The sequence below is a fragment of the Anthonomus grandis genome, unplaced genomic scaffold, assembly GCF_022605725.1.
Source record: "Anthonomus grandis grandis unplaced genomic scaffold, icAntGran1.3 ctg00000666.1, whole genome shotgun sequence".
Taxonomy (NCBI): Eukaryota; Metazoa; Arthropoda; class Insecta; order Coleoptera; family Curculionidae; genus Anthonomus; species Anthonomus grandis.
In genome coordinates, this window is record NW_026088569.1 from 25491 (window position 1) to 35530 (window position 10040).

Consider the following 10040-nt stretch of genomic DNA (forward strand, 5'->3'; position numbering starts at 1 on the left):
TTGTACTACTAATTTTTTATATTTTTTTAAAACTTCTTCTCTTCATTAAATTTTTTTTGAGTTTTCCTGACCGTAATATGAATATGTTTTTATTGAATGTAGAGCTATTTATACAACGGATAAGAATATTCTCAGTGCATTTTCTGAATACGCTTGCCTGACTAATATATCCTTAGATATATGTTACATTTATGCTTACTTAAGGAATATTTAATTAAAAAAAGACATGAATTAAGGATATTAATGAAAGGCACAAAAAAGTCTTAAACAAAATTTAATAAAAATACAATACGAACACACATTTGTATACATACATAGTAACACTTATTATATAGTTTCATTAACGTTATGTACAGTTGTTTTAACCTAAAACCCATGAAAATTTTTTTTATTACACTTCAATTAAATACACTTAAATAAGCCCAATAACCAAAAATTAAGTAACGAAACGACATTGTACAATGTATTTATCCTTAAAAGATAAAGTTATAAATTAACGTCACTACGCTATAATAAATAATAATTAAATTACTATTTACAATGTTAAAATGCGATCATTTCACTCGTGATGGCATCCTTCCAGTTTAACTTTCTTCTTTGGCGGTCTTTATCTGAAAAGAAAACAATGTTGAGATAATTTTTTCTTATTAATAAAAAAATGGAACAATATATGTTAATTACAAAACGGTCAGGTTTTATTTGTTTAACTAAAGATTGTATATTAAATGTCTATTAAGTCATAGTCATATTAGACTATACAGTATGAAAATCATAATGTAAATGTGAAAATCTTGACAATTTTCTTATTATAAATAAATCTACATAAAATAAATATTTGGGACATCCTGTATCTTCAACATGAAATGTGAACAGTACAGTAAAAACCGCCTGCTAATACATATTTTCTTAATGACATAGTATTCAAAAATAAATCGTCTGACCCCCGTTGACCTCCTCTCCTTTCAATGAATACATTTTCATATTTGTAAATAAATAATCAGTTTATATGTTAATTAATCGAATTTATCGCGGTTCAAAGGTCGCACGTAATAATTTATATATACACGCCAAAAATATGGGTTTTATTATTAAGTGACTTGTCTTCTCAAAGGTTATGATGCAATTTTAACGAATTTCTAAGGATATTTTTAGTGGAATGTTGGAAATTCAATTTCGTAATGTTGATTAAAAAAAAACAAATATCCTAAAGTATTTCCACGTATTTAAAGAGAGCACTTAACTAATTAATTAAATTAAATATATTTTTAAAATTTTCCTTTACGTATCTACACTTTTTTTCGGTATATGGCAACAACAAAATAATTTAAAAATTTTACTATAGTAACAAATTAATTTTTAACGTTAATTTCAGTAATTAATAAAAAAGTGTGTGTCAACTAATTAATTAATTTTTTATAAAAATTAAGTTATTTTGGTACATAATTTAACTGCCAATATTTACCCTGAATTATAGTAAATGCTCAGTTAATTACTTAATTTTTATTTCTTATATTAATTAAATAGTTTTACTAAGTTGGAATAATTAATTAAAAACAAGGAAATAAGTAAATAAATATAATAACCGTTTAATTCGTTCAAATAATCAAAAATCTAATAAATCTTGAATTAAGATTAAAATATTACTCTCCAGTAGTTTAATTTAAAATGTCAATTACAAAGTTAGAAAATTAATAAAAACCAATGACAAAAATTAATTAAATTAATGAACAGGAATTTGTTAATTAATTAATTAATTAATCATACTTTTGCTGAATAATAAGCCCTTAATTTAAAATGTCAGTAATATAGTCTAGCCAAAACCCTAAATAATTTAATTAAACTTTTTTAATTTAATTATTAATTAATTAATTTAATCCAAATTTCATTTAAAAAAATAGTTTCTAGGAGAAACTTAACTTGAAGTCAAAATAGTACAAATAGGTAATTTAATTAAACCGGTAAACTATACGTTTTAATTAATAAAATAATTAATTAATTAATTTTTAAGTATTTCCACGTATTTAAAGAGAGCACTTAACTAATTAATTAAATTTAATATATTTTTTTAATTTTTCTTTACGTATCTACATTATCTCTTTTTTGTTTAATTTTACTATAGTAACAAATTAATTTTTAACGTTAATAACATTACAACTGTATCAAAATACGACCATCAAAGTTTAAATACGATTTTTTAAATTTAATATTAATTAATTAACTAATGAAAATATTTTTTGTAGTAGTTTCTTAATAATTAACTATTAAACATGTAAACTAATTTATTTTTTGGAAAACTATTAACCTAAATGATCTTTTATTTCAGAAATTAATTAATAAAAAAGTGTGTGTCAACTAATTAATTAATTTTTTATAGAAATTAAGTTATTTTGGTACATAATTTAACTGCCAATATTTACCCTGAATTATAGTAAGTGCTCAGTTAATTACTTAATTTTTATTTCTTATATTAATTAAATAGTTTTACTAAGTTGGAATAATTAATTAAAAACGAGAAAATAAGTAAATAAATATAATATTCATTTAATTCGTTCAAATAATAAAAAATTAAATAAATCTTGAATTAAGATTAAAATATTACTCTGCAGTAGTTTAATTTAAAATGTCAATTACAAAGTTAAAAAATTAATAAAAACCAATGACAAAAATTAATTAAATTAATGAACAGGAATTTGTTAATTAATTAATTAATTAATTAATCATACTTTTGCTGAATAATAAGCCCTTAATTTAAAATGTCAGTAATATAGTGTAGCCAAAACCCTAAAAAATTTAATTAAACTTTTTTAATTTAATTAATAATTAATTAATTTAATCCAAATTTCATTAAAAAAAAATAGTTTCTAGAAAAATATTTAACTTGAAGTCAAAATAGTACAAATAGGTAATTTAATTAAAACTGTAAATCATACGTTTTAATTAATAAAATATAAAATTACTTAATTTTTGTAATAAAACGAATACAAAATATTTAATTAATTAATATTACTTAATAATTAATTATTTTTTTTAGTTTCGAGATTTAATATAATAAATAAAAATTTAAAAAAAATGGTTTGTGAGTAAAATCTAAATTTTAGGTTTAAATTAATGAATAATAAATGTTTGTAATTAACCTTGTAATTAATCTTAAAATTAATTAATTAACTAAAAGTAACCAAAATATAATTTGTAGGAGAAACTTGAGTTAAATTCAATATTAATTTAGGAGTAAAGTTAAAGTTATAAAATTAACTACATTAAATATATGTAATTACGTATTAAAAAGAATTAATTAAATTCAATAAAACCTAATAACTAATGAATTAATTAATTTCTAAAAAAAACTGGACTTTATGACAATAATTTTTTATGGTTAATTATTTAAATAAAATTAATTAATTAACTAAATAGTAACACCTATAGTTAATTACTTTAATTAAAAAATAGTTTCTGTGCCAAATCTTAGTTGTGGTTAAAATATTAATTTGCAGTAGTTACTTACATTAATTAACAGAAATTATTACTGTTAATAATTAATTAATATTAAATTTTTTGTAAAAATAATAATTAAACATTATAAAATCTAATAACTAAAATAAATTATTAATGACAGTGAATGATTATATTTAATTATTTAAAAAATTTATATATTAAGTAACTAATTAATTACTTTAGATATTTAATTAAAAAATAGTGTGTAGGAGAAACTTCAGTTAGGGTCAATTTTCTGCAGTAATTAACTACAAAAATAAATATTATTATAAATTATTTGATTTTTTTTAATTGCCAATATTTAACTGAACACGTTTAATAATAAATAAAAATTACAAGTTTTACTATTAAGGAATGACCGTGCAAAAAAATTAACTAGACTAAAAAAAATTAGTGTCATAATTAATTTAAAAAAATGTTTCTAGGAGAAATCTGAGTTAATTAATTAACTAATAATAAATCTTCTTAGTTAATTATTAAAGTTATTAAAAAAAAAAATTAATTAAATAATAAATTATTTGATTTTTTAAGTATCGTAAGGTATTTACATTAACTAAAATTGAAAAAAAAAATTTAATTAATTAAAACTAATAATTAATTATTTTTTTTAAAATTAAAATTTGGTAAAAATGTTCCTAGGAGAAAGTATATTTGCAACAATTGAGTTGAGGTCAAAATATTAATCTGCAGTTACTAACTACATTAATTAATAATATATTTTTTCTGTTAATTATTGAGAAAATAATTAATTAATTTGTAACACCAAGAATTAATTTTTTTTTTTTAATTTCAATATAAAAGGAAATTACTTTAAAAAAATTGTTTTTCAAATAAATCTGCGTTGACGTTATAATATGAATTCGCAATAATTAACTAAATTAAATAAAATACATTTTAATAGTTAGTTACAAAGAAAAATTAATTAATTAAATAATATAAAGCTTAATAAATTATTTGATTTTTTTTTAATTATATACATTTAAATTATGATAAAAATTACTGGTTTTAATATTATTAGGAAAACATCCTGTAAAAACAATAAATAGCCTAACTAATTTTAGTTGATTATTTAAAAAAAATATTTTTTAAATTAATTAATTAATGTATCAATAATTAATTAACTTTTTTAGTACGGATATTTAATTTAAAAAAAAATAGTTTATAGGAGAAACTAACATTGCAGGTAAAAATATTACTGTGTAGAATTTTAATTTAAAATATAAATAATAGGTTTTAATATTAATAAAAAGCAATGAAAAATATTTAAAAAATAACTAGTTAATAAAGAATGTATTTTAAAGAAATAATTAATAAAAAAAACATACTAACTAATTTAATTAATTAAAACCTTTAATGAATAAAACATTAAAACCAGAGTCAAAAATAATATTACGTAATAAATCTTGGGTCCGCCACTGTTTAATCCCTGGAAAAACGCAAATTAATTTCCTAAATTTATTTACATCTCTTTTTAATTGTCACAGCAGAAAAAGACGGACATATTAATTTTAATTGCCTGGAAGAACAGATAACTGACTTGTTAAGTCTGGAAAAAACCTTTTTAAAGAGGAACTGTCTGAACACAGTCAAGTATTGAAACTAAGAAAAATATGCTTAAGAGGAGCCCTGGAAACAACCATGAGAATCAATTTAATTCATACACTGGAAACATATAAGCCAGCCTGAAAGAGCAAGAGAAAGGAAAAGAGTCAATTTACCTGTGAGGTCAAAATATCTCCCTGCAAGTCCCGTTTACCAACTCGAACCCGTAGAGGCATCCGGTTTCCGTCTTGTTTCCCACTTTAATCACTGTAGTTCCCAGGGTTTTCTCCACCGGTAGGGCCGACAACGGGTCACCGAACTGCACGACCACCAACAGTACGACCAACAGAAAAACCGTGAAATTTCTCATTAACAACCTGGTGAAACTCATTTTTTCTCGAGTTATATTCGATATACGACTACTACTACTACTGCACCGAACTAACGTAACAGGATAATGTGCGACGTCCTTTTTCTATTTTTATGTTTTTTCCTTGTCGGTTTGTTTAGGTTAGTGAATTTTTTTTTTCTGGATTATTGGTGAACCTGGCACGGTGCCAGCCAGCGACGGCAGATGTGGTCTGGAAACGTGCCGAAAAAAGACTGTCAAGTTAAAGCGGTTTTGATGCTGTTAATAATAAATTACGACGACGTCGATTGAACACTGTTGTTGTTTCTTTTTTGAATGAATGATTTCGCTTTTACGTTGGCGGGAGCGAATAAGATAGCCAGACAGTTTGGAGAAATACATATCGGGGTGTACGGGATGTCCTAACATTTTTTTTTTTTAATTAACAAGTAAGGAGCAACTTGATCCTCTAGAGGTGGGTATAAATGACTCAAGGTAACTCCTAAAATTTTTTATCTATGTAAACTTTTTATGCTTTCAAGGAATCCTTAGGTGTTGCTCTAGAAGATGCTGAAAACCTCTTGAAAATATCTCAAGTAGTTTAAGACTTATGATGGCAAATGTTTGTCCATGCCTGTTAAGAACAACTTGATCTTCTAGAGATGGATCCCGATGATTTGAGATAACTCCTGGACGTTTGCATCTATGAAAATGTTTTATCACTATGTATCCAAGAAATATTCAACTGAATATTACGTTTTTTATTTTATCCAAATCGCACGGTTAGTTTTTCAGATTTTGGACTTTGAAGTGAGTGGTCACCTTAAAGGACATACTTCCTTTTTAGGCTTCACTATCAACAAAGGCGAATATTTCTCAAGCTTTCACTTGGAACATTTTGAACATTTAACATTATGTTCAGCCTATACTTAACTGAATATTATGCTTTTTATTTTATCCAAATCGCACAGTTAGTTTTCCAGATTTTGGACTTTGAAGTGAGTGGTCACCTTGAAGGACTTACTTGCTTCTTAAGTTTCACTATCAATGAAGCCAAATATTTCCCAAACTTTTACTCGGACTGTTTTAAACCTTTAGTAACATTTTTAGGCAATACTCAATTGAACATTTTGCTTTTTATTTTATCCAAATCGGACAGTTAGTTTTCCAGATTTTGAACTTTGAAGTGAGTGGTCACCTTAGAGGACATACTTTCTCCTTAGGTTTCATTGTCAATAAGGGCAAATATTTCCTAAACTTTTACTCGGACTGTTTTGAACCCTTAGCAACATTTTTAGCCAATACTCAACTGACTATCATGCTTTTTATTTTATTAAAATCGCACAGTTTGTTTTCCAGATTTTGAACTTTCAAGTGAGTGGTCACCTTGAAGGACATATTTCCTTCTTAAGTTTCAGTATCAATAAAGCCGAATATTTCCCAAACTTTTACTCGGACGGTTTTGAACCCTGAGCAACATTTTTAGCCAATACTTAACTGAATATCATGCTTTTTATTTTATCAAAATCGCAAAGATAGTTTTCCAGATTTTGAACTTTGAAGTGAGTGGTCACCTTGAAGGACATACTTTCTTCTTAGGTTTCACTGTCAATAAAGGCAAATATTTCCTAAACTTTTACTCGGACTGTTTTGAACCCTTAGCAACATTTTTAGCCAATACTCAACTGACTATCATGCTTTTTATTTTATTAAAATCGCACAGTTAGTTTTCCAGATTTTGGACTTTGAAGTGAGTGGTCACCTTGAAGGACATACTTCCTTCTTAAGTTTCACTGCCAATAAGGCCAAATATTTCCCAAACTTTTACTCGGACTGTTTTAAACCCTTAACAACATTTTTAGCCAATACTCAACTGAATATCATGCTTTTTATTTTATCAAAATCGCACAGTTAGTTTTCCAGATTTTGAACTTTAAAGTGAGTGGTCACCTTAGAGGACATACTTTCTTCTTAGGTTTCACTGTCAATAAAGGCAAATATTTCCTAAACTTTTACTCGGACTGTTTTGAATCCTTAGCAAAATTTTTAGCCAATACTCAACTGAACATCATGCTTTTTATTTTATCAAAATCGCACAGTTAGTTTTCCAGATTTTAAACTTTGAAGTGAGTGGTCACCTTGAACATACTTACCTACATCATACTTTCATCTTAGGCTTTACTGTCAATAAAGCTGGATATTTCCAAAATTTTTACTTGGGTAAAATATACACTGTAGAAATGTGAAATGAAACTTAATTAAAAGAAAAAAAGAAGAAAAGGAAAAACAAGAAGAAGAAGAAGAAGACGAAGATTGAATGTTCAAAAAAGGGAGAAATAAGTTCAATGGCCTGAAAGAATATGAAAACGACTTTATTTGCTTGGAAAAAGAAAATAGCCCAATGTAAGATTTCATAGCTAAGAAAAATATATAAAAATACTGCAAAAAAAAATTTTCTTCTCTTTTTTTTTCTTCTTTTTGCTTTTGCTCTCTCTTTTCCTCTTCATCCTCTTGATTAATGAAACAATTACTTACTTACTATTCATTAAAAAAAGAAAGAGAAGGAGAAGGAGAAGGAGAAGGAGAAGGAGAAGGAGAAGGAGAAGGAGAAGGAGAAGGAGAAGGAGAAGTTCAACTGCCTGGAAGAATAAAACAACGACTTAAATTATTTTTAAGAAGAAGACGGCCTAATGCAATATTTGTATTCTAGAAAAAGAAGAAAAAAAAATACTGCAGGAAAAAATCAGATAATTTTTTTTCCTTTGTTTTTATATTCCTCTTCCTTTTACTCCTTCTTTTTCTCTTCGTCTTCTTGATTAATGAAAAAAATGACTTTTATTACCTGGAAGTAAAAGGATTTGAACAAAGATGTTAAATGACACTTGAATTAAAAGAAAAAGAAGGAGAAAAAAGAGAAGAAGGAGAACAAAAATAAGACGAATAAGAAGAGGAGGAGGATGAATAAAACTGCGTGGCATAAAGAAAAACTGACTTTGATTGCTTGTAAGAAGAAGACACTCTAATATATTATTTAGACTAATAAATAGGAAGAAGAAAAAGAACAAAACAATTTTGGAGAAGATTTTAAATGAGACTTGAATTAGAAGAAGAAAAAGAAGAAGGAGAAGAAGAAGAAGAACAAGACCAATAAGAGGATGAGGAAAATGATTAAAATTGTCTGGGAAAAAGAAAAAAAAAACTACTTGAATCTTCTTCTTCCTCTTCCTCTTTCTCTTTCTCTTTCTCTTTCTCTTTCTCTTTCTCTTTCTCTTTCTCTTTCTCTTTCTCTTTCTCTTTCTCTTTCTCTTTCTCTTTCCTCTTTCTCTTTCTCTTTCTCTTTCTCTTTCTCTTTTCTCTTTCTCTTTCTCTTCCTCTTCCTCTTCCTCTTCCCTTTCTTTCTCTTCGTCTTAGAGAATATTTTCGGATTACAAGTGCAGATTGGATATTGGAGAAAAAGAAGAAGAGAGAAGTTCTCATTCAAACATAACAGCCTTATGTAATATTTAGTAGACTAGAAGAAGAAAAAAAATACTGCCCAATCGAATCTTCTTCTTCTTCTTTTTCTTATTAATCTTCTTTCCTTGTAATAATAACAGAATTGCTTTAAAAAAGGAAAGAAATTACTGCACGAATAAATCTCCGTTTTCATCTTCTGTTTTCTCATTTTCTTCTTTTTCTTCTTCTAGGAAACTAAATTAATAATGGCTACAAGCTGCTAAACTTTTTAAATCCAATTCTGTTTTCCTTCCTCATGATTGTTTATTCTTCCAGTAGCCTGGAATTTAAATCTCCACCATTTCCAGATAGTTAAAGTAGCTTTTCATCTTTTTTCAGATATGCAGACCAGATAAGGTCATTAGCCAGTCAAAGTATATTTCTCCATCTTCTTCTTCTTATCATAAAAATAAACAGGAGGAAGAAGAACAAAGAGGTTAGGGAACATGAAAACGTATTTTTCCGGTTATTTTAACGGTTTTTTCTTCTTCCAGGCACATCTTCGTAACTTGTTTAGGGCATTTACCTTTTGCAAAAGTGCCACAAAGAACATTTCTTTTAATTCTAGGTAGTAAAACTCATTATTGCTTCAACTGTCTAAGAAATTACAAATATTGATCAAATTAAATTCTTTAGCTAAGAACAGTGTTTAATAATAATAATTGACTTTGTGACAAAGAAACAGTTAAATTTAACCGTCTTGAAGAAGAAGATATATGTTATATGTGCATAAAAATTGGAGTCATCCTTGTATCCGATCTTATTCCTAGGGAAATGGTTGTGGTATCCATTTAAGTTATGCCCCAAAATAAACTTGCAGCAACGTCTAATTAAGTACACCGAGATAAAAATAACTAACCCGAGTTCGTAGGTGTTTACATCTTAATATTCCCTAGCTCGGGGGGTGAAAACAACGAATTTACCCCCCCCCTCGTAAATTCGCAGCATCGCGGGCTTTTGTGTGTGTGTGTGTGTGTATCCCGGTAATTCGTAAATTTCGGAAATAGAAAACAAGCGACGCTTTCTCGAACTTACCGCCGCCGGAATTACTTCCTGCGCTTTGATATAAAGTTTTACCGGTAAATAGGTAAGGATCGCACCGACGGATTTACGATAAACTTTCTTACGTAATTTATAACGTAAAGAGTAATCGGGAATTTAT

The 10040-nt window shown here is 26.4% G+C and overlaps 1 long non-coding RNA gene across 1 annotated transcript; it reads right to left on the reverse strand.

Annotated features, from left to right (window-relative positions):
- Positions 1–257: 257 nt before the first annotated feature.
- LOC126749750 (uncharacterized) lies at positions 258–5727 on the reverse strand. The gene is made up of 2 exons (XR_007665321.1): positions 5211–5727; positions 258–611 (listed from the first exon to the last, which is right to left on the reverse strand). It is a non-coding gene; the product is annotated as an uncharacterized LOC126749750 (long non-coding RNA).
- Between the last annotated feature and the right edge of the window lie 4313 nt (positions 5728–10040).